At 60.4% G+C, this 22,014-nt stretch overlaps 1 pseudogene across 1 annotated transcript; it reads left to right on the plus strand.

Annotated features, from left to right (window-relative positions):
* The first annotated feature begins 1,038 nt into the window (after window positions 1-1,038).
* Window positions 1,039-21,698, plus strand: LOC149990051 (EARP and GARP complex-interacting protein 1-like; annotated as a pseudogene). Its single transcript, XR_016508963.1, has 6 exons — window positions 1,039-1,164; window positions 12,520-12,619; window positions 15,784-15,920; window positions 18,116-18,283; window positions 19,394-19,561; window positions 21,504-21,698. The product of XR_016508963.1 is annotated as an EARP and GARP complex-interacting protein 1-like (transcript).
* Window positions 21,699-22,014: the final 316 nt, after the last annotated feature.

Genomic DNA, 22,014 nt, shown 5'->3' on the forward strand with positions numbered 1-22,014 from the left:
TTGGTTAGTTGGCATTTTGATTGAAGGGCCATTGTAGCCAATCAGAAGTGGGGTATTTCGAATGTAATGCAAGGCCCTTTGTTTTTCTCTTGTTTCATGCATAGAAAACACGACTGACAAGGTGTTCTTCCCCGTCCCACGGTCTGTTCTGGTCTTCGCTCGGTACTCGTCGTTGACTTAATGCTGAAGCTTGTTTGTGTTCCTACCATTGTGCATGAAAGGTGGTCTTTAAGGGGGACCCTGTTTACCGTCTGTGCAACATAGAACTGAATGGAAAGCAGATCTATATTCGCGAAGTTATGATTAACTTTTTATCACAGAATGTTAAATCTGATTTCCTTTCGCTCTTTGTTTTTGTTGAAAAAGTGTCTAGAGAGGCAGAGACCTAGAGTCTGCGCATCCCCAGAAAACGAGGGACCCGGCCTTTCTCCCCTGAGCCTCGTCTCTGTCCGCAGAGCCGCTCTACCAGGTGCTCTGACAGCGCAGGCTCGGCCTGGGGTGGGCGTCTGAGCAGGTGCCAGCAGGCCTGTGAGGACACGCGGCTCCTAGGTGCTGTGTCCCTGTGGCTGGTGGGCCCACGGGACGGCACCGCTGGGCTCCGTCCTGCGCTCTCCTGGCCCCGACCACCACCCGGGTCTCACAGCACCCACCACGCTCTGCACAAGCGGAGCCCTTTCGGGTGCGCCCGTGATGCCAGCCTGAGACGGACGCGAGCTGCGTTCGTGTGGACTGTGTGCCCCGCCCCGCAGCCCTGCTCTATCTTTTGAAGGACTGTTGACGAAGTGAAACAGAATGATGGTTTTCAAACCAGGAAGAAGTGGTGAAGCGGGAGCGCGGCCCTTCTGCTTGCTGGTCAGGGCCTGTGGGTCCGTGTGGGTCCTGGCCGGTCCTTGCTCCCTGCTGCCTGCACAGGGAGCGGTGGCCCCGTCCTGGGTGCGCGCGGGGCGCCGGCAGGTGCAGCGGGCCTGCGGGAGGAGCGGCTGCCTGCTGACCGTGCCTCTTGCTCAGCTGCAGAGGGCAGGGTCCTGCGCCCGCCGCCGTGTGGAGGATGCCGGAGGAGTCGGAGCCCGGCAGCCTCGACGCCCCCGACGATTCTGCGAGCACTGCGCACTCCCTGGAGCGGCTCTGCGACCTGGACCACGCGGGACTCGGGAGCACGGCCTGGTAGGTGCTGTGGGTCCCTCCGCCCGGCTGCCGGCGGGCAGAACGCGGGTTGTGCGCGCTCCCGGGCCAGAGCAGCGTGCACAGCCCCGCCTCCCCAGCTGTGAAGAGACGCTGGTCAGGGCTTGCCTTCTCTCTGTTTTAGTCCCAGTTTTTCCCAGGTTGGTCGCCTGTGGAAGCCCTGCCGCGTACACATTCCAGAGCTGTGCGCAGGGTCCTCCATCCCGGACACGCTGCCAGGGCACCCGCCCGAGCGCTGGCGTAGGCTCGGCGCAGCGCAGCTCTGGGGCGCGGCGCTTTGTCACCCGCGAGCATCTTAGACTCGGCGTCTGCGCGCGAGTCAGGTGTTACTGCAGGTGGAGCCGTGATGCTTCTCCTGGGGCTAAACGCGGTGCTGTGCGCCAGGGTCTGGGCCCGGGGCCCCTGTGCCGCCACCCTCGGCGTATTTCCCCGTAGGCCCCTGCAGCGCCAGGGACCCTGCCTTAGGGCTCCCGGCCTCGCTGCCCGTGTATGATGAGGGTTTGCTGTCCCCACCGCGGTCTCCGGGACCCTCCTCCAGAAGTCACAGCTCTGAAGTCCTCGGACCCTCCCACGTTCAAGGAGCCCTGCCTCGAGAAGGGACTGTGGGGCATAGTGTTGCCACGGGTGTCCACAGTTCCCAGTGTCATACTGTGCTGCCTGACCCGGTGATACTGCCCCGGGAGCGCGTCAGACAGACAGCGCCGCCCTTTCTGGACAGTTAGTTCTGTCCTAGCCAACGCGACCAGTTAAGTAAACTGGACCCAACAGGCGTTGAAAAGCATCTGCTGCACACGCCTCCCAGGCTCTAGAGGCCACGGTGATGGGTCAGGTGACCTGGCCCAAGGAGCGACCCTCTCTCTCTGGGAGATAATGCTGGAAGCATCTGACTGGGACGTGGGACAGGTTGTGGCCTCCCCTGCAGCCATTGGGCCCGTGTGCATGGGCCCCGAGGAAGGCACGGTCACTTCACTGATGGGGCTGCTGAGCGAGTTGCCCAGGAGGTGACCCTGGGAGCCAGGATGGAGCGTGCTTCCGTCAGCCGTGGGTCTTGCAGTTGTGAAGGGAGTGGAGTGGGAGGTCCCTGCGGCTCTAGCAGCTGCAGCTGATGATGGTGCTCCTGACAGAGGGGCCAGAGCTGGCCCGCTGAGTGGGGGACGCAGAGGGGCCTGCAGAATGGGGGACGCAGAGGGGCCCGCAGAGCGGGGGACACAGGGGGCCCACAGAGCCAGGGACGCAGAGGGGCCCGCAGAGTGGGGGACACAGGGGGGCCTGCAGAGCGGGGGACACAGGGGGCCCGCAGAGTGGGGAACACATGGGGCCCGCAGAGCGGGGGACACAGGGGGCCCGCAGAGCGGGGGACACAGGGGGGCCTGCAGAGTGGAGGATGCAGAACGGGGGACACAGGGGGCCCGCAGAGTGGGGGACACAGGGGGGCCTGCAGAGTGGAGGATGCAGAGCGGGGGACGCAGAGGGGCCCGCAGAGTGGGGGACACAGGGGGCCTGCAGCCCCAGGAGGACGCGCCGGGCAGCTGAGAGCTGAGTGCAGCGCATGCTGTGAAGAACACAGCGCGGTGAGGGGTTCTACATGTCACAGCAGCCACACTTCCCCAGTAGACCCCTGCATGTGTTTGCCATTGTGCGTGTGCGGACATGTCACATGTGTATGTGTGCACGTGTTCCAGGTGTGTAAGATAAGGTGCAGGCCTCAGTCCCCCAGGGGTGGTCAGCGTTGGTGAGTGCAGAGGTGGGGTGAGCTCAATGGAGGGAGCTCGCCTGCTCGGGGACCAGGAGCTAACGGAGGGCCCACAAGCCGGCTTCCGCAAATCCCCGCCGAGGCTCTGCTACTCCGGCCAGCGTCCTGCCGGCCAAGCCCGTCCGTGGGCGCGTCACCGGAAACGAACGTCAGGGCGAAGTGCTGGGTGTGGATCACACACCGTGGTTGCACAGCTGGGACCGGGGGACATGCTGGGAAGTCATCGTGCCTGTCTAAGGGCACCAGATCCGCCAGGACCAGCTGTTGTGATGTTGCTGCCATGGTTCAGTTTCTTCGGTTCCTCTCGGAGGCCTGGGACACTGCTTTGTGCGCCGCACTTCGGGGTGACTGCAGACCCACGCACAGAGGCAGGGACAGGGTCGAGATCTCAGGACTCCCCTGGCCCCACCCATGTGAGCAGTGGGGCCCCCATGCGGGTTCAGAGGCCCATGTTGCATGCGTGCTCACGTGTGCACATGGAGTTTGCTGCATCGCATCACGGTGTAGGTTCCTGTTGCCGTGGTCCCAGTCCCCAGCCAGGCTCCCCGTGGGGCCTTGACCAGCCGCAGCCACTGCGCGCCATGCTCAGCTCTATCCTGGCAACCACAAGTCTCTCCATCCCCCGGGGAGCTTGACACTTTCAGAATGTCCTATAAATGGAATCCTGCACAGCGTAACCCGTGACAGTGGCTTTTCTCACTAGTTGTCACTCCCTGGGAGGTTCATCCTAGTTGTTGTGATCAGCGGCTCAGCTCTCTTTGTTCTGAGTGGTGTCCTCTGTAGTGAGTGGGATCTTCACCCACTGGAGACAACACGTGGGTCCCCCCAGGCTGGCTGTCAGGAACAGAGCTGCTCGGCACACGAAGGTGCAGTGTGTCGCACGAGCCTAAGTGCCCCTGTCTCCGGCTGCACGTGCGTGGCGTGTGGCAGCTGGTAGTTCTGTGGAAGCCTCTGCCCTCCCCAGAGTGGCTGCCCGCGGCGCCCCACCAGCGGTGTGAGTGTCCCGTCTCCTCCACGCGGCTGCGTCCCGCACGTGCATTCAGTATCTTGGGTGGCGCCCCGGTGTTGTCACTGGACGAGGAAGTCGCGTTTCGGAAATGCAGTCTGTGCGGGCTGCTGTGCAGGGTCAGACGCAGTGTGTTTGAGTGCGTGTGTGAGAGTGCGTGCGTGCACACGTCTGTGTGGGTTCATGCACACGTGTGAGTACGTGCATGTGAGTGCCTATGGGTGCGTGCACGTGTGTGCACGTGTGGGTGGGCTCGTGTGTGTGTTTGCTTTGCTTGTTGGCTTGTCACCTGGTGCTGCCTCCCTCAGACATGCCGCGGAGACGTCCTGCGGGGTGGTCCCTCCTGGGATGGCGTCAGCTTAGTGGCCGCTGCACGGCCCTGGTGGTCGGACTGAATCACGGGGAATGCTTTTGCCAAGTTGTGATGTTTTAACCATTTCAGTGTATTCCATCCGGTCATACTCCAGGTTCTATGTGTGCACTGCCTTAGGTTCTTTCTGGAGCATGTAAAGTCGACGTCATCCTACTTCCTTGTGTTGAAGAAACTGAGGTAAGAGAGTTAAGCCCAGTGCCCCGCAGGTCGCCAGCCTGTCTCACTTTCTGGGAGGCGAGCAGGGGTCCTTGAAACCTCCGCGTTGTGTGTTGTGTGTGGTCACCCTCTCGGGTGGACTGAGAGCCAACATCTTGTTGCTGCTGAGTGGGGCCCTGGGCTGCTTGGGTGATAGGGGAGGCGGTGCCCCTGGGCTCTACAGGACACCTACTACATTAGGCCACATGACCAAGACAGAGGCAAGGCAGCTCTACCCAATACACCGAAACACACACACACACACACATAGGGAGGCTGCCAAATTGAGAAGGCAAAGAAACAGGGTCCAAATGAAAGAACAGAACAGAACCCCAGAAAACGATCTAAACGAAATGGAGATAAGCAACCTATCATATGCAGAGTTCAAAGCACTGGTGATCAGGATGCTCAGAGAGCTCGCTGAGTACAGCAAAAGCATAAGGGAAGAACTGAAGGCTATACTAAGTGAAATAAAGGAAAATCCACAGGGAACCAACAGTGAAGGGAAGGGAAGGAAGCCAAAGTTCAAAGCAACGATTTGGAACATAAGGAAGAAATAAACATTCAACCAGAACAGAATGAAGAAACAAGAATTCAAGAAGAAAAAATAGAGAGAGAGAGAGAATAAGAAGACTCTGGGACATCTGCAAAAGGGCCAACATCTGAATCAGGGGAGCCAGAAAGAGAAGAGGAAGAGCAAGAAATTGAAAACTTATTTGAAAAAGTAATGAAAAAACTTGTATGTCTGTTTCCTTCACAGGAAACATACAAGTCCAGGAAGCACAGAATCCCAAACAAGCTAGACCCAAAGAGGACCACGCCAAGACACATCATAATTAAAATGCCAAAGGTTCAAGATAAAGAGAGAATCCTAAAAGCAGCAAGAGAAAAGCAGAGAGTTAGTTACAAAGGGGTGCCTATAAGACTGTCAGCTGATTTCTCAAAAGAAACTTTGCAGGCAAGAAGGGACTGGCAAGGAGTATTCAAGGTGATGAAAAGCAAGGACCTACAACCAAGATTACTCTATCCAGCAAAACTATCATTTAGAATGGAAGGGCAGATGAAGTGCTTCCCAGAGAAGGTGAAGCTGAAGGAGCTCATCATCACCAAGCCATTATTATATGAAATGTCAAAGGGACTTACTTAAGAAAAAGATCAAAATTATGAACTTTAAAAAGACAACAAACTCACAACTATCAACAACTGAATCTAAAAAATAAAAACAAAACCCAACTAAGCAAACCAGAACAGGAACAGAATCATGGGTATGGGGATCATTTGGAGGGTTACCAGCTGGGAGGGGAAGGGAGAGAAATGGGGAAATGCTGCAGGGACTAAGAAGCATAATCGGTTGGTACAAAACAGACAGGGGGAAGTTAAGAATAATATAGGAAAGGGTGAAGCCAGAGAACTTATATGCACGACCCGTGGACATGAACTAAGGGAGGCGGAATTGCTGGAGGGAAGGGGGGTTCTGGGCAGAGGGGAGGAAAAGGAAAAAACTTGGGACAACTGTAACAGCAGAATCAATAAAATATACTTAAAAAAAAAAAAAAAAAGACCTGGTTGCTGAGGGCCACTATTAAAACAATATGAAAACAAAAAAGCTTGAATTTTAAGTAATTAAAAGGCTTTAAACCTGAAGGCATGCTGTGTGAGGATATTTAACTACAGTTGATTTTTTTCATCCCGTGTAACACCCAGGTGGGGCAGGAGGAGAAGGAGAGGAGAAGCCAAAACCACTGTCTGGAATTCAGACAGAGTTTGTTACTTGAGCATGTGTCTGAGCTGACAGGGACACCAGGGAGGGGTTGGCCTGACTGAACGTGCCACCGTGCAGGAGGAGCATTCGCCACGGTGCTCGGTCGCTTGGCCTGCTGCCTTCTGCACGCTGGGGAGGGCACAGGTGAGACAGCGTCCACCCGGGCCTGAAGGCCGGCAGGAGGCATCAGTTGGAGCACGTGCCAGCCCTGCTCTGGCTCGGACACAGACAGCAGGACGGCGGGCGCTCCCACACAGAGCTGTGCCCTGGGAGGCGTGAGGTCCAGGTCGCGCTGCATGTGGTTCTGCTCCAGCGCCGTAGGAACGCTTTTCCGGAGGCAGGGCTGGCAGCGGGGTTCCATGCCCTGGAGAGGCAGCAGCACCTACGTGAGTGTACGTTACAGGACGAAAGGGAGGGGGGTCAGGAAAGGGATGAGGTGAGGGACCGCGCTGGGAGACCAGTGTGCCTGGCTGACACGGGACGCGGCCCGGGCTCGCGCGGCCGTGGGGCTGGTGCATCCTCCCGGGGACGGGCGCCTGGAGCTGATCCGGCCCACGGCCCAGCACAGCAGGGCACATGGTCACCGTTTACAGCCAAGAACGTGCTTTAGGTTTTCTGTGTTCTGATCTCCAAGGCCCGTTTCTGCTCTGATGTCAGCTTCTGTTTACCCACTTCCTGTGGTGGGGGGGGGGGGGGAAAGGGAGAGAGAAATATGGATCAGCTGCCTCTCGTACGCACCCTGACCGAGGACCAAATCCGCAGCCCAGCCCTATGCCCTGACCGGCGGCCTTGACGCCAGCCCACAGAGCCACACCAGCCAGGGCCAGCGTCTCTGCTGTGACAGCACACGAAGGCCCAGGATGGGGCTGAGCAGGGGCTCCTGGTGGCCGCGCCGTGAGGTGAGCGTGCAGAGTGGGCAGGCACGAGCGGGACGGGCGGACTGATTGTGGCCGTGAGCTGTGAGAAGGTGAGCCGCGCAGGCTGTGGGCCGGATGGATCAGGGAGGCAGCCTCACTGCTCTTGTGTGCAGCGTGTGGGAGGGCCGGGGAGGGCAGGGCTCGCTGCCTCGTGTCCCTGGGAGAAGGGTGGCGCCAGGACAGAGAGGCAGCAGAGCTCGGCGGCTGCCTTGGGGTTTCAGGTGGAGTGACTGTACCCTTGAGACGCCTGTGGGGCCGGGGGCCAAGCTGGACGGCTCAGTGTGGCTTCGTGGGCATGGCTGGCGCCGTGGGATTTGCCGCCCAGAGGTGGGGAGGGGGCGTTTTGGAGGGAGACCACGTGTCCCTGGTGCAGCACCTTGACGTGGCGGCAGTCCTCTCGGGCCTGATCTACAAGCCAGGCCGCTGCCTGATGAGGACCTTCAGATGCCGAGGAACAAGCCCTCTCCAGCCGGCTGCGGCCGCCCGTCTCCACCGAGTGCTCGTGACCAGCTGTCCTTTTCCCCGTCACTTCTGATGCGCTCACCATGCCCTGGGCGCACACTGAGAGGGGCCAGAATTAATTCTGCCCTCCCTCCCCTTTCAGCACCTGCTTAAATGCCTCCGCCGTGCAGGTCACCTTCTGTGCGGGCGCCTGGCACAGACAGTGGGGGCGTCTGTGCTCCAGGAGAATTTACAGCCGTGCCGGGAAGCCAGACGTGAGTGACGACCAGCGTGCCGCGTGTGCGAGACAGGACCGGGTGGCCCGTGTGGTCCGGGGGTCGGGACAGCTCCCAGGAGGAAGCGGTGTTTCAGCCCAGCCCTGGCAGCGTGCCCCCTGGCAGAAGCAGTGGGCTCCACCTCCCAGAAAGCAGCCTTTGTCCCGGCCCAGGAATGAGTCATTCTCCTGACGGCGTCTGATGGCATGTCTTCCCAGCACCAGGCCTGGCCCTGCAGGGGAGCAGCCTCCCCCAGCGCTGACTTGTGCCCGGAGCCCGGGGCAGCCTCTCTGGGCCCCGCCCCTCCTCTCCTGGACGTCCGGCCACCCCAGACCCACAACTGCTTAGGGAATTGCCTGCTATTGTTCTGAGTGCGTAACCTCCCATGACTGTTTTCTAGAAACTCAGTGAGCCTTTTTGGGCAGGGGGTTCCGCAGACCATAGCAAGGATGCGTCTTCCTCAGAAAGCGGGCCCCCGGTGCACCGTGCACTCAGCCAGCGCTGGTGTCCAGCCTGTGAGTGGCCGGGGGCCTTGGCGTCTGCATGGCCGGCTGCCCGTGGACTCGGTGCAGGAGGCTCCTAGGACCCCGCGCTCCCCCGTCTCCCTGTGCTCTCTGCCGTCGTTAGAACCAGGTCAGGTGTTCTGCGACTCCCAGACGTGGCAGAGACTTTGCTCCCTGAGGAACGTTGGGAAGCGTGTCCTGAAACTGTCGCCTCCTGGGGCCCCAAGCCGTTATTCTCTGAAGCAGACCAGTGTTCCCTCCTGTGTTCTTCAGGCTTTTTGGTTCTTTTGGAACAATTATATAATTTTTCTTTTTAGATATAAAAAGTTACTTCTACAGCCACTTGAAATTCGTTTGATTGTGTCCTCTGATAATATTACTGAGAAGCATCAGCCTTCTCTCTGAGAAACACATCCCTTGGCCCTCACAGGCACATACAAGTTCTGTTGAATAAGGAGAAGAGGGGAGGGACAGTGAGCCGCAGGTTCCTGCAGGGGACCCTTGAGCCCCCTCTCCTGGAACAGAACTAGACCAAGGTGACCCGTTTCTTTAAGCTGCGGGGAGAAGGCGTCATTAATTGCCTGTGGTCGCGTCTCAGGAAGAATGTTCTTGGGAGCACGCTGCTTCCTCGTAGCATCCTGTTGCTGTTGGATTTGGTTTCTAGAGTGAGCGTGTGATTCAGTTTGGATTCTCTACAAGTTTGGAATTGATCCTCATGCAAACATGCATGTCTGCCACTTGCTAAGCAAACAGAAATGAGGGGAATTGGGAAACTAGTTGTCATGGGCATCTGGCATTGGCATTCAGTGTCACATCAGAGATGTTCTGGAACATACTGGGGCCACCGTGTGCACCTGACTGTGGAGAACAGGCTGGACTTGCTGTCAGTGCTCTTGCGTGTCCCAGGCCGTCGCGTGCTGCTAGTGCCCTGGAGTGTCTGGTGTTGCGCAGGGACATAACCTCCCCACCCTGTGGGAATGGAGGGAGGGGATTTGTCAGCTCTGGGGTCTCAGGCCCTGCCCCACGGTCCCCTTCCTTGGGGTGCGTCCTGCAGCTGCAGGGGCCTGTAGGATTTGGGTGGTGGGCCAGGGAGGCTGCCCGCCTGCTTCAGGGTACGAGGCATTGGCCTCTGTGTCAGAGGAGCTGCCGTGAAACTCGTAACTTTCAGTGTTCGCCTCTTCCTGCTTCCGTGGGAACGTGGTGCTACACGGGGCGCGGTGACTCCGCCGCCGGCTCCCTGCGGAGGACATAATGCAACATGGTTTAATGTTTTCTCACAGGTGAACTCGGCGCTGGTTTTCAAATCTTTGACTGTACTTAGAACTTCCCCACCTGAAATCTTAAAAATTACCTTTGAATAATTTAAGTTTTCTTAATTACTGAGTTTTATTGAAGTTAAACATCAAAACTTTAAAAAACTGGGGTGGAAAGTTTTTGAAAACACACTCTGATATTTGCTGATTCTTAATTAGAGTGTACAGCAGACAGACCACAGCGTTTCCAGGCCGACAGTCGGTGCTTTCCTGAGGCTCTGCAGGCTCCACTGGACACGGCACGCCCGGACCAGCACTGCGGCCCCCCCGGCCCCTCCCGGCCGCCCACCCGCCCTCCTGTGACCGGGTTTTACAGCCTGCCCCGTGGTGCGTATTCCTGCTTAAGGCAGCCTCTCTCCTCTCGTGATCCACGGTGTTGTTCCCTTGTGGACTCAGAAGTCAGCCCACAGTTAGAAGTGGAAGCAACAGGAACGGGCAAGGACGCTTGTGTGCAGCGACTGAAAACCTACAGTAAGCCGCGCGTGTTACTGTGTGGGCCTGACTGCTCACGGGCCTTGACGGCTTCTCTCGTGTTCAGGCTGTGGCTGTTTCCGAAGTCCTAACGCGCCTACGGCTAACTGAGCGCGTGTGAAGGTGGCCTCGTTTTTCATGCAGGTCCCCACTCGGACCTGGAATTCTTCACTCTTGCTTCTCGTTCCCAAGCAAGGACTCCTGCGGTGCGGCGCACCCTGAGCGCGGCCAGTCACTGGAGGAGGTCAGAGCGTTGCGCTAGAGTGGGTCTGCCCTGCGCAGCCTCTGACCCGGCGGGGGAGCTGCTGTCGGCATTGCCGGCACCCGAGGCCGTGTCCTGGGTCCGCATGTCCGCTCCGCTTCATCACGCGGTGCTGATCCTTGCACCTCTGTGGCTGAGTCTCGTCTGTGATCTGCGACTTCCCTGGGAGTCTGGCGCTGGAGTCCTGTTCAAGGTCCACGTGTCTGTGTGGTGACACTGTCCTCGCAGGCTGTAGTCTTGCGGGATGACGACCGCTGGGCAGTGCCCGTCACTGTGTTCCTTGCTGTGGCCGGGCAGACGCCCTGTCCCGGTTGTGTCTGTGTTGCAGGCGGGGACGTGTGTCAGGTGTAAGCTGAGGTGAGGGTTAGTTACCCAATCATTCGGTCGGAGGGTGTTGCCCTAACAGCTAGTGTCGTGCTGTGTTTTCTGTCCCTCCCCTGAGCTGTGCGTGTGGGAACCATCATCTCCAGGGTGTTGGTATTGGGAGGTGGGGCATTTGGGGGGTGAGTAGGCCACAAGGACGGGGCCCCCACAGTGGGATTGGTGGCCTTATCGCAGGGGCAGCAGGGGCAGCTGTCTGTGGCCCGGGAGGTGTCCTCTCCACAGCCCAATTAGCCTGGCACCGGAGTTTGGACCGCAGCCATGGGGGACTGTCCGCTGATGGAGCCTGGGCCTGCGGTGCTCTGGCGGCAGCCCCGGCAGGTGAGCGCGTCTCCCCGGCACAGGGCTGTGGGTTACCCTGTCCCTCCGTTCCCTTGGGCTTCCATGGCTAGCTGTCTAGAATCGACTCAGGTCGGTGAGAACAGGACGCTGAGAGCAGTTTGAGCCTCTTGCCCTCCAGTGTCTTCAAGATCAGCACTGGACGTGACCTTAGCAACAGCAGCACGGACTTCAGAACCACCTGCCGGCCACGTCTCCTTGCTGGCCCGCTTCCCTTTTGCTGATAACCACATGTTCCCAGTGGTGGTTATTAGCAAAGGCACAGTGAGCTCTTGGGGAGAGAGCGATGGGCCTGGGTCACAGTCCGCGGCCTCCTGCATGTCTCCTGACTGTGAAGGAGCGAGACTGTGGCCTTGTGTTGGGAGCCTGGAAAAGCCACTGGGAGGGCGGAGCCCCGCGTGCTGTCCTGCTCTGCGTGAAGAGGAAATGGCCTGTGTGTCCTCGCCAGCATCGTCAGTGTGTGTGTTAGAGCCCGTGGCCTGAGATTTTCCCCTTTTAAGCACTTGATGGGCTTCATCAGGAAGGACGGAAATGCATCCTAGTGACCGGACTGGACAGTCCTCTGCTCATGGCTGCCCCCAGAGGCACTGTGATGTTTGGCCTTGGTCATTCACATGTGCGTGGCATCAGATGTCATGGCTGTGGGTCATGGGAGACTGTGACTCAGGTTGATGGGACCGCGGGGCAGGGCCTGAGATCCCAGTGGGCAGGCTGAGCTTGGCGCCCCGCCTCTGCTGGTGCTGGCCGTGCACTGGGGACAGCTGCAGGAGGTTCCAAACCAGCACCTGTCTGTCTCCTGGGGACCCAGCCGCAGGCGCCTTCCTGTCTCCGTGGCCAGAAGGGCTCCACTCTTGGTCTAGTCAGTCACTGGGAGGACGGGTTGCTGAGGGTCTCAGGCAGCTCGGCTAACGTAGCCAGCGCCACGGCAAGGCGCTTGCTTACACAGCAGAAATGTTTCTTTCTCTCAGTTTTGGCCAGCGTGGGCACGTCCTCTGGCGAGGGCATCTTCCAGTGACAGACGGCTCCCTGCTGTGTGCTCACAGGGAGGGGGCGGGACCAGGGCTGGGGCCAGTCTATACAAAGGCATCCCCCATGGGCCCATCCTCACCACCTCCCCTCACCCAGTCCCCCAGAGCCCAGCGTCCTAGCAGCAGGTGAATGGGAACAGAGATCCGTGCCCAGCAGGTACACAGGGCACCCGCACTGAGCTGCTTCTGTTCCAGATCAACCCGCCCAAGCGATGGCTGGGATGGGGCCCCGTTGGTTCACGGCAGGCGCGGGACGGGCTCTTAGCCAACGCTTGGCGATCTCCGGTCCATGCTCACATTTGCCCCTTCTGCCCTCAGTGTCGTGTGGGAGCCCACGGGAGACGGGAGGAGAGCCATCTCGCTGGCAGACAACCACGTCCTGCTGTGGGACCTGCAGGAGAGCTCCCGTCAGGCCGTGGTACGTAACAGGAGTAAGTTTTCAGCTTCTGATTTTTTTAATTGGGCTTTTGGCTGGATTGAGAATACACCTCTTGACGCGTACGTGTTTAGAATATTGACATCAATTATGAAATGACTGATGAGTGGGTTGAATTACCAATGAAAGGACTGAGTGATTGGCCGCGTCGGGTGAGAGGCGCGCTGTGTGGGGCCTCCGGGCCAGGTGCAGGCGCGGACGGAGCCCGGAGTGTGGACAGAACGCCCCTTGTCGTAACGTGCCCGCAGGGGCAGTGGGAGGGCTGAGATTGCTGCTTCCATTCCAAGTGGACTGTCTTAACGAATGGCTTCTCAGTCCGTTTGGCGAAAGGCTGTGATTCATGGTGCTGACCAGCGTTTCTCCAGCCCACGCGTGCGCTGTGGCAGCAACTTGACTGTGACTGGGACCTTCCAGCTAGCATGCCTCCCTCCCCTCCCTCGCGTGCCCTGGGCTCAGGGCATGGGCTGTCAGACAGTCCGCGGCTCCTGTGCACACGGGAAAGGGGCCGCCGGGCCCGCTCAGCGGTCGGCCTCCATGGGCTTGGCGGCTGGTCCTCACGCTTCCCGATCAGGAGATGCCGCCCCTCGGACCTGCTTCCTGCTGAGCACCGGCTCTTGCAACCAGTTCTCTTTCAAATAATCTTCGCTTTCCATGCTTGGCCTTCTGTAGAGAAGCAGTCTGCCGACTGGTGTATGGATGTTCCTGTTTGGTTCCTTAAAATGTCCTCCTTTACAGTGTGATTTTTACCTGTGTTCATAATTCCATTGCGTTTGCTTCTGTCACAATAACAACGTTAGAGAGAGAACGAGGACTTTGCGATGATAAGGGCTCTCACCTCCTCACACGGGTGGGAGGCCAGGCTGCCGCAGGAAACGGGGTGTCGAGGGCAGGGGCCCCGCGCAGGGCTGCGCCCGCGGTGCTGGGGCCTGTGCTGCTTGCTGCCCCTCCCCTCGTGGTGCCCCGCCGTGGCAGTAGATCCTTCCGTCACCCCTGCCCCCCAGGTTGAAGAGGGGGCAGGAGCAGTGATTGATTGTTACCAATATGTGACACAGACTCGGGCTTTTTAACATACGAAGCGTCTGTCTGTTAACGTTTTAAAACCCGTGATTGGAAGGGAGTCTCATGGCCTCCAAGTGGAATTAAGAGCTGTCCTGTTTTCTGTACATGTAAGTAATGTTTAAGGGGGAAAATCACTTTTTACTGAAGAAAAACGAGACCTCTCTCTGTTGCGGAGCACACGGGCCCCCGCACACGCAGTGTCGGGTGAGACAGGGCCCTTGCAGGAAGCCCAGCACCCGGGATTGGCTCCTGCGGCCCCCTGGTCTGGAGTGGAGGCGCCACGCCCCACCCTCAGGGGCTCGCTGGGGCGTCTGGGTCAGAGGCGAGGGCCTGCTTTTCCGTCCCCCTCTCCCAGCTACGGGGCAGTCGCTGTGCCCAGGATTGGCAGCTGGGGGACAGGAGGCTCCCCTGGCGGAAGGCGTGGGGCGAGCGGGGTGTGGAGCCCGGCGGCTGGTCTGGGAGGGGGTGAGTGCAGCCCGGCCGGGCCGTCCTGCAGGAGGGGGTCCCCCGCACCCACCGGAACCCGGCAGCCACCCCCACCCTAGCGCACATCTCCGGACCCTCTGTCCTTGAGGTGATTCTGCGGTGGAGCCTGTTTTCTGCAGAGACCATTTAGTTTTCTCGGCCCCTCTTCCGTCCGCCGTCAGCTCTCTGTCAATATCACTTGGTGACCCCAGCCATTGCGTTTCATCCCGAGACCCTCTGATCGATCTGGCCGTCTTCACACCCAGCTCCTCAATTTTTTTTATTGTTTGAGGATATTGCCTTGCATGGAGGAGTTAATCTCAGGCTTGCTGCATCATTACCCTTTGCAATTAAACCAGAGGTTCTTTGCCATTTATAATCATTAGCGAGAGCCCAGGGGAGGCCTGGGGGCGGGTCCGCGGGGGTCCCAGACCCCGACGAAGGCAGACGGGGCGCCCCCCTCCCCCCATTTCGATCGGTGCTTGTTCATCTCTGGGCTCCAGCAGCTTTCACTGGCTGTGGAAATAAATGGCCCCTTCAAGGTGTGACGGGTGGGGGAGCCTAAGGAAGCGGCAGCCGTGAGACCTGCTGCCCCGCCCTGTCCCTGCGTTGGTGTGGGAGCCTCCGAGCAAGAATCCAGCGTCACCTGCTCAGGGTTCCGGGCCTGAAGCACTTCCGTGCAGCAGCACCTCTTTGAAGGAAGAGAATGCGCTTCAAGGGCACCGTGTGCTTTTAGAAATTTCGGTCACTGCTCCCCCCTCCACCCCCACTACCTGACACTTGGCTTCCTGTTCTGGAGACAGGGCCCAGAGGGCAGGGCAGGCAGAGGACGTCTCTCTCCCGCTCTGGGCCTAACGTCTGGACCTCAGGTCCGAGCTGCCAGGCTGGTCCCAGCGGGCCCCGCTGCTTCCACCGGCTGGCCAGGGGCGAGGGGCCCACCGGACGGAGGCTGCGCTCTCGTCTGGCTCCCGCGCCGTCCTCATCATCTCGGGGGCGTGCCTGGTCCCCCTGCGGGGACGCGGCCCAGGACGCCGGTCCGGTCACCAGCCTCCCTCGCAGCGCGGTGCAGCTGCACGAGCAGGCGTGGGTGGAAGGGGTCTTTCCGGCCTCTGGTCAGAGCCCCTCGCTGAGAGGACGTCCCCGTCGCCCGGGGCTCCTTTTTGTGCCCCTTCTCTCGTCCTTTCATCCTTCTACGGGGTCTTTTGCAGAGCAAAACTTTTAGAAGTTTTAAATAAATTGATTTTTTGGAGCAGCTTCAGGGACACGGTGGAACTGAGGGGATAGTAGTACAGAGATTTCCCATTTCCCTCCAGCCCCCACGCGCACAGCCGCCCCCACAGCCGGCACCCCCACCAGAGCGGGACGTCGTCATGAACCTGCGGGGACCCGGGTGCGCTCCTTCCCTGCAGCACGGTGCCCGAGACCTTGGAGCAGGTCCAGTGCGCGCGAGAGGTCCTCACACCCCGAGGGCCTGGCCGGGTTCAAATACTCTTGCCTTTTAAGGGAAGGAAACAAAGACCGGGTTTCCTAATTGTTTTCAGTAATTATTTCCACTGCTGTCCTGTGATGGGAGATGTCCTCTTGCATTTCCCGAAACGAGCTCAAGTGTCTTCATTTGGCAGCTGGCCAGCTCGGCCTCCCTGGAGGGGAAGGGGCAGCCGAAGTTCACCTCGGGGCGGTGGAGCCCCCACCACGGCTGCACCCAGGTGGCCACCGTGAGCGACACTGCCGTCCGGGGCTGGGACACGCGCAGCATGAGGTCAGTGACGGGTGCGGGCCCAGGGGTGCCAGGTGCATGGGCTCCTCTCTGGCCCCTCACCCCCGCGGGCCCTCCTGAGCCAGGTGTGTCCGGGGTGCACGGTGTCTGTCTCGTTTTGTTCCTCCTCCCATGTGGCCGCGTCCCGTTTGGGCTCGGTTGGCTGTTCCGTGCTCCATGGGGGCATCCTGAGTGCTGGCAGTTTATGAGGAGATGCAGATCGGGCTCCTGTGTCACCGCCCATTCGGGCCCATGAGTGGAGACCCTGAGTGGACATGGTGGCCCCTGGTGAAGCATGGGGCGCTGTCGGCACTCGGGAGGTGCGAGGTGGCCATTTCCGTCACGCTGTGCGGCAGCCGGCGGCTCTCCTGGGACAGACGGGAGAGCCTAGGGTTTGACAGGCAGAGGGGCACAGGTGTGCTTGCTGTTGTCATGGCAACAGAGCCCTGCAGCCTCTGCGACACAGCCTGCCCCCGGCTCCTGTCATCTATCACTGAGCTGCAAAGGCTGCGTCGCAAAGTAACTTGCGTTGCCTTCCAGGGAGGGGGTGCAGCTTTAAATCAAGTCCCATGGCCCCTCTGTGCCCTTGGTCCAATGAGGGGGCAGCGGCTACTGGCGGCCGGTGCACATCTGCCCACAGTACGTTCGCTGTCCTGACCCGGACCTGGTAGCCTTTCCTCCTCCATCGTCATTGTCCTCTAACGAGGGCAGACGCTCGGGTCTGAGGGCCAGGTGCTCCAAGAGCGACAGTGCAGACCCCAGACACACCTGGCAGGCGTGGCTTTGGGGGGCGACGTCCTGCGTTTCCCGCCTCTGCCGCGCCGGCCCTTTGGGGCGATGAGCAGCTACGGGGACACGCGGCTCCTCTCTGACCAGCACGTCTTCTGCAAACAGCTTTGGTTGTCAGTGAGCCTGGAGGGTGCCCTGTGTGTGTTAACAGTGTGTCGTGCTCTGTACCGCAATTAATGTCACCACCGCCTGTAGGAAGCCCCAGGAAATGCCTCGTGCATGCGTGACTGTCCGCCCAGTTCAGGTTTCTAATTTTATACATTGCCTGTTTCACTTGGATGGTGTCCGGGCTTAAGGCATCTCATTTTAGGAAAAAATACTAGCACATTGGAAAGATGCAGATGTAACCTGTTTCAAGCTTTAAAGATGGTTTAGGGCCAGAAGATCCAACCTGGAGGACAAGGTGCAGGGACAGAGTTCATCTGCCCGGGAGAACAGAGGAACGTGAAGCCCCCAATGCGGGTCTGTAGACGCGTGGAGGACAGGGACGAGGACAGTGACGAGGAGGGCGCTCCAGGCGTTCACCGGCCCCGGAGCCGGGGAGTGAAGGACGCTGGGCTGCGGGACAGAGGCAGGCACAGCCCGCACTGGGAGTGGAACGGGCAGCGTGCACAGCAGGGGCACAGGGGACAGGGCTGGACCGCGGGCCTGGCAGAGGCCTCGCCCTGTGCTGACTGGGCACCGGCCTTCAGGTCCGGCCGCTGTCCCGCCGCGCCCGCCCACATGCCCATCGTTTGGGGCTCCCACATCAGAGGCACAGTCTGGTTCCAGACCTCGTGAGGAGCAGCCTGGAGCCATAGGAGTCAGGGCGGCAGGCGTGTGTGCCCGTGTGCTCGTGCATATGTGCGTGTGCACGTCCCCGCCTGCGGCTCTGGGTGCGGAGGAGTGGGCTGTGCGGGACCCTGGAGAAGGCCCCGCGGCGTCGGCAGCAAACGGTGCGCGTGGAGAGCGGACACGCCCGGCTGCGGCAACGCTGGCTTGTGTCTGTCATTGCGCTCGCTCCTCCAACTCTCCCGATCGTGACCACAGTGCACTCCGCCTCCCCACCTGCACGTCGTCCGTCCAGCCACGTGTCCAGCGTCCCTCCCAAAGCCTGTCTTTGCTTCCTCAGGGCAGGCAAGGCCCTCTGGCTGCTCTCATTCCCAGGGTTCCATGTCACATTTTGACACCCATAGACCTGCGTCACTTCCGTGTGTGCTGCTGGGGAAGCCACAGCCTGCGTCACCGCTGTGGGAGGCACGGGTGGGCGCCAGGCTCCCTGGTGTTCACAGCCACTTCCGGTGCGGCCTGGCCTCCTGGAGCGGGAGCCCCAGGCGGGTGCCCCGAGCCCTGGGTGGCAGTGGGACACTGCGGGTCCAGGAGTCCGGCCATCCCCGCCTGAGCCCCACGTCCATGCCTCTCTCCCTCAGCCAGATCTACTGCATCGAGAACGCCCACGGGCAGCTGGTGCGGGACCTGGACTTCAACCCCAACAAGTAGTACTACCTGGTGAGCTGCGGGGACGACTGCAAGGTCAAGTTCTGGGACACCCGCAGCATCGCCGTGCCCGTGAAGACCCTGGAGGAGCACTCCCACTGGTAGGGGCAGCTCGCGTGCTGGCTGGCGGGGAGGGTCACGTCGTTTACTTTGCTAATTACGTCACCATTTGGAAAGGCACAGACCAGCTTAGTCTGTGTGCCGTGAACAACTCAATCAACCCAGTCCTGTTTTTCTGAAGAAACGCTAATTCCGAGTCTGGATGTTTGTGTTTATTATAAACGTAGGAAGGGACGAGAACAGCAGGTTCTGTATTCTCTGGAAACGGTGCAGTTCAAACATGCAGACGTGAATGTGCGCAGCTGTTGGCGCACTGTTGGCTGCGCGGGGCGCTAGGCAGCCCCACGTGCCCGCTGGGAGGGGTCCGTGCCGGGGCCCAGGGCTCTGTGCCAGGGGGGGTCGCTGTGTGCACGGCCGGTGCGTGCCCAGGGCCGCCCTGTGCTGCAGCGCTGTCGGGACGTGGGCCGCGGGTGAGTCGGTGAGACCAGAGGGCCCGGCGCTGTGCTGGCAGCAGCGGTTTTCATTCAGATAAAGCCTGTGCGCACGGGCGTGCCTGCTTGTGTGTGCACGCAGGGGGAGCATCTAGGAGAGTGAGGACCCAGCTGCTGTGAGGAGCCCTCGCTTAGGCTGGGGCCCATCCCCGGAGCGTTGACGCTCTGTGGTCTCCGTCTCTGAATCCTTTCAGTTCACTTACCGGAAGCTGTGTTGTTTCTGCAGCCAGGAAACTGCAAAGCCCAGGACACTCGTGTGCAGTGTTAGCAAAGTTAGTAAGTGGCCGTAGGACCGCTGCGTGAGAAGCGCCTGGTGCTGCGTGCGGGCTGACGGGCGCTCTCCGCTGCCTGGACCGGCCGGCAGCTGCCCGGCACGCTGGGCGCTCAGCCCTCCCAGCACCCTCGCCTCTGTTGGGGGCACCTCACCCCTCCTGAGGCTGCTGCTCGTGGGCCAGTGCCCTGTGGTTTGGCTGCGGGATTTTCGGGAGCCTGTGTGCAGTCCCGGGCCTTCCGCTCCCACTGCTGGGCCTCGTCTCTGTTGTTGTTGGGATTTAAGAGATGGGCTCAGAGAAGCACCAACAAGCCTGCCCCTCCGACCAGGCAACTTGGGGTTCCCGGCGGGAGGGCCCCAGCCCGTGACCGCCTGCTCCTTGCTCCCAGGGTGTGGAACGTCCGCTATAACCACTCCCACGACCAGTTCGTCCTCATGGGCAGCAGCGACAGCAGGGTCATCCTCTCCAACATGGTGTCCATCTCGTCCGAGCCCTTCAGCCACCTGGCGGACGACGATGACCTGAGTGATTAGGAGGAGCGCCGTCTGGAGGACGAGTACGCGCTCTGGGTGCGGTGGGGACTCCCTCTCCCTCTCCCCTCCCCCTAAGCGTCTCTGGGTCCTGTGGTTCGAGTCAGCCATGTCTGGCACGTGGCTGGGGTGGGAGCCCCGCTGCAGCCGCTGGGGCCACAGTTCTGGAGGTCATGCCATGCGCCCCCAGGACGGGCAGGGCTGGCTCAGGCTGGCGCATGCCTCTCGGTGTGGACATGAGGACGTCCCTACGTCCATGTCTTTATTTCCTTACCTGTGTCTTTAAAACCGTTACTGGTCTGCACATGTAAACCTCAGTGGTGTCTCTGTGAGAGCCCTTCCTCCGTGTCCTTTCTGGCTGTGGTGTGGGGTTCCGAGTGGGGCTGTGGCACCTACTCCACATCGGGGCCCTGTCCCTGAGACACACGGGCTGCTGGGTCCAGGCCCCTGCAGGTCACCCTGCTGGTTCATGTGGCGTGCGGCCAGCCCGTGCGGGGCTGCGGCCTCAGCGCAGGAGAGAAATGGATGGGGATCGTGTCCCTTGTCAGCCATGCACGTGTGAAAGGGACCCTCTCGCCTCTGGATCAGGTTCCTTTCCTGTGGGCAGCTGCACCCGGGTCGTGAGTGAGCAGGATTCAGACGTGACCATGGAGGCCACGTCTCCCAGGCCCAGAGGAGGACGGTTCTTGAGTCGGAGTCTGAGCCCTAAAACCCAATGGGGTTGGTCCCTCTGTTTCAAGACTCACATTCTGTGGTCTGGCTCCTCTCCCACCTCCGAGCTCAGCCAGAGACAGCTGCATGAGGCGGCAGCGCCGCCCTGGGCCCTTGGTCATGGGGGGGTCTCCTGAGGGGTCTCTCTCAAGTCTGCTGGTTGTCCCTTCACGTGGAAACAGGACAGAGACACGATCACTGTGGTCTGCGTCTGTCGGTCACCCCTGTGCGGCGGCGCCTGGTGCTCATCACAGGCCCTCTGCTCACGGCCAGGCAGGCGTCCACGCCCTGGCTCTGTCCGACGAAGCTGGCTGGCCCCCGACTGGCACCTGTGAAGTTCACGGGCACCCTGCTGTCCACGCAGCAGCCGAGGAGAAGCGTGTTAGGAAGGAAGGGGAGCTGCTGACTGGCAGCTCTTCCAGGAGCCGTGATAGCGCCTGGTGTTCCCATGACATCCTGCAGTCCTGCTCGCGTGGTCTGTCCCCGTCTGTTGAAACTGTCAGGACGGTCAGAATCCCTTCCAGGACTTTCCCTGGTGTCTAATGGAACCCCAGGTGACTGCTGGCAGGTCAGCCCCCTGGGAGCCGGACTGTGTGTGCTGAGTACTGGGCAGGACTCAAGGGCAGGGCAGGGTGTCCCAGAGGGAAGTGTCTTCCCGCGGAGAACCCAGGAGCACTGGCACTGTGGGTGCTCCGTCGGTTTCTGTGAAAAAGGGAGAAAGTGCCAAAGACGTCTGTGCCAGGGTGGCAGGTGCCTGCACAGGGGCTGGGTGTCGGCCCCAAGGACGGAAAGCACCCGTGGGTGTGGTGGGGGTCATCTGGTCACGTTTCCCGGAGAAGGAAAGCTTTAAAGGGGGTGACGTGGGGCAGCGTCCTAAATGATGGCACCGCGCCGCCCAGGGTGAGGACCAGCAGCTTGTCCCCGCAGGCTGCTCCGTGCACGGAGGGGCTGCATGGCCGGTCCCCAGGGTCCCTTCTGCTCAGACGGCATGGGCAGGGTCTTCTCATTTTTACATCATCCTTTCGGTGCCCTGGATATTTCTGGTCACCCCCTGAACCAGGAGCCCGTCATAGGTCACCAGCACCCACCACCCAGGCCCAGAGGAAACGGGGGGTGCGGGGCGCTAGCGTGGGGTGCCCGACGCTCCCCTGGTCGCCACGAGGATCCAACGGCCGGCGGAGGTCCAGCGCATCTCCCGTCATGCAGATGAGAAGCCTGAGGCCCCTACACGCTCACGCCCGTCTCTGGTCCTTGCAGCAGCCAGGAGCCCCCGCAGGACGGCGTCATCGCCACGTACGAGGAGCACGAGGACAGCGTGTACGCCGTGGAGTGGTCCTTGGCTGACCCCTGGCTCTTCGCCTCCCTGAGCTACGACGGGAGGCTGGTGGTCAACAGGGTGCCCCGGGCGCTGAAGTACATCCTGCTGTGACCCGCCCGGCCCCCAGCAGTGCCCCCCCACACACACACTGTGCGCACGCGCAGTGTAAACGTGCCGGTGCGGGGCTGCCGCACAGCTGACCCCGGCCGTCCTCTCGCGAGCAGGGCCCCTCGGCCTCCGGACGCTGCCCCGTGACCCTTGGAGCCTGGTCTGTCCCTTTCTCTTCTCTCTGTTAAGGACGTTGGCGGTTTGTTTCATTTCAAAAACAGCTTTGCTTTCATAATATTAACTCCTCTTTCTTTTGAGGTGAAAAACGAAATAAATAAGCGAGGCCGTCATGCCACTCGGGCTCCTGGCTCATCCCTTCTGGAACTCTGGCCCCGACCATCC

This window comes from Furipterus horrens, unplaced genomic scaffold (assembly GCF_987537825.1).
Source record: "Furipterus horrens unplaced genomic scaffold, mFurHor1.1.pri manual_scaffold_33, whole genome shotgun sequence".
NCBI lineage: Eukaryota > Metazoa > Chordata > Mammalia > Chiroptera > Furipteridae > Furipterus > Furipterus horrens.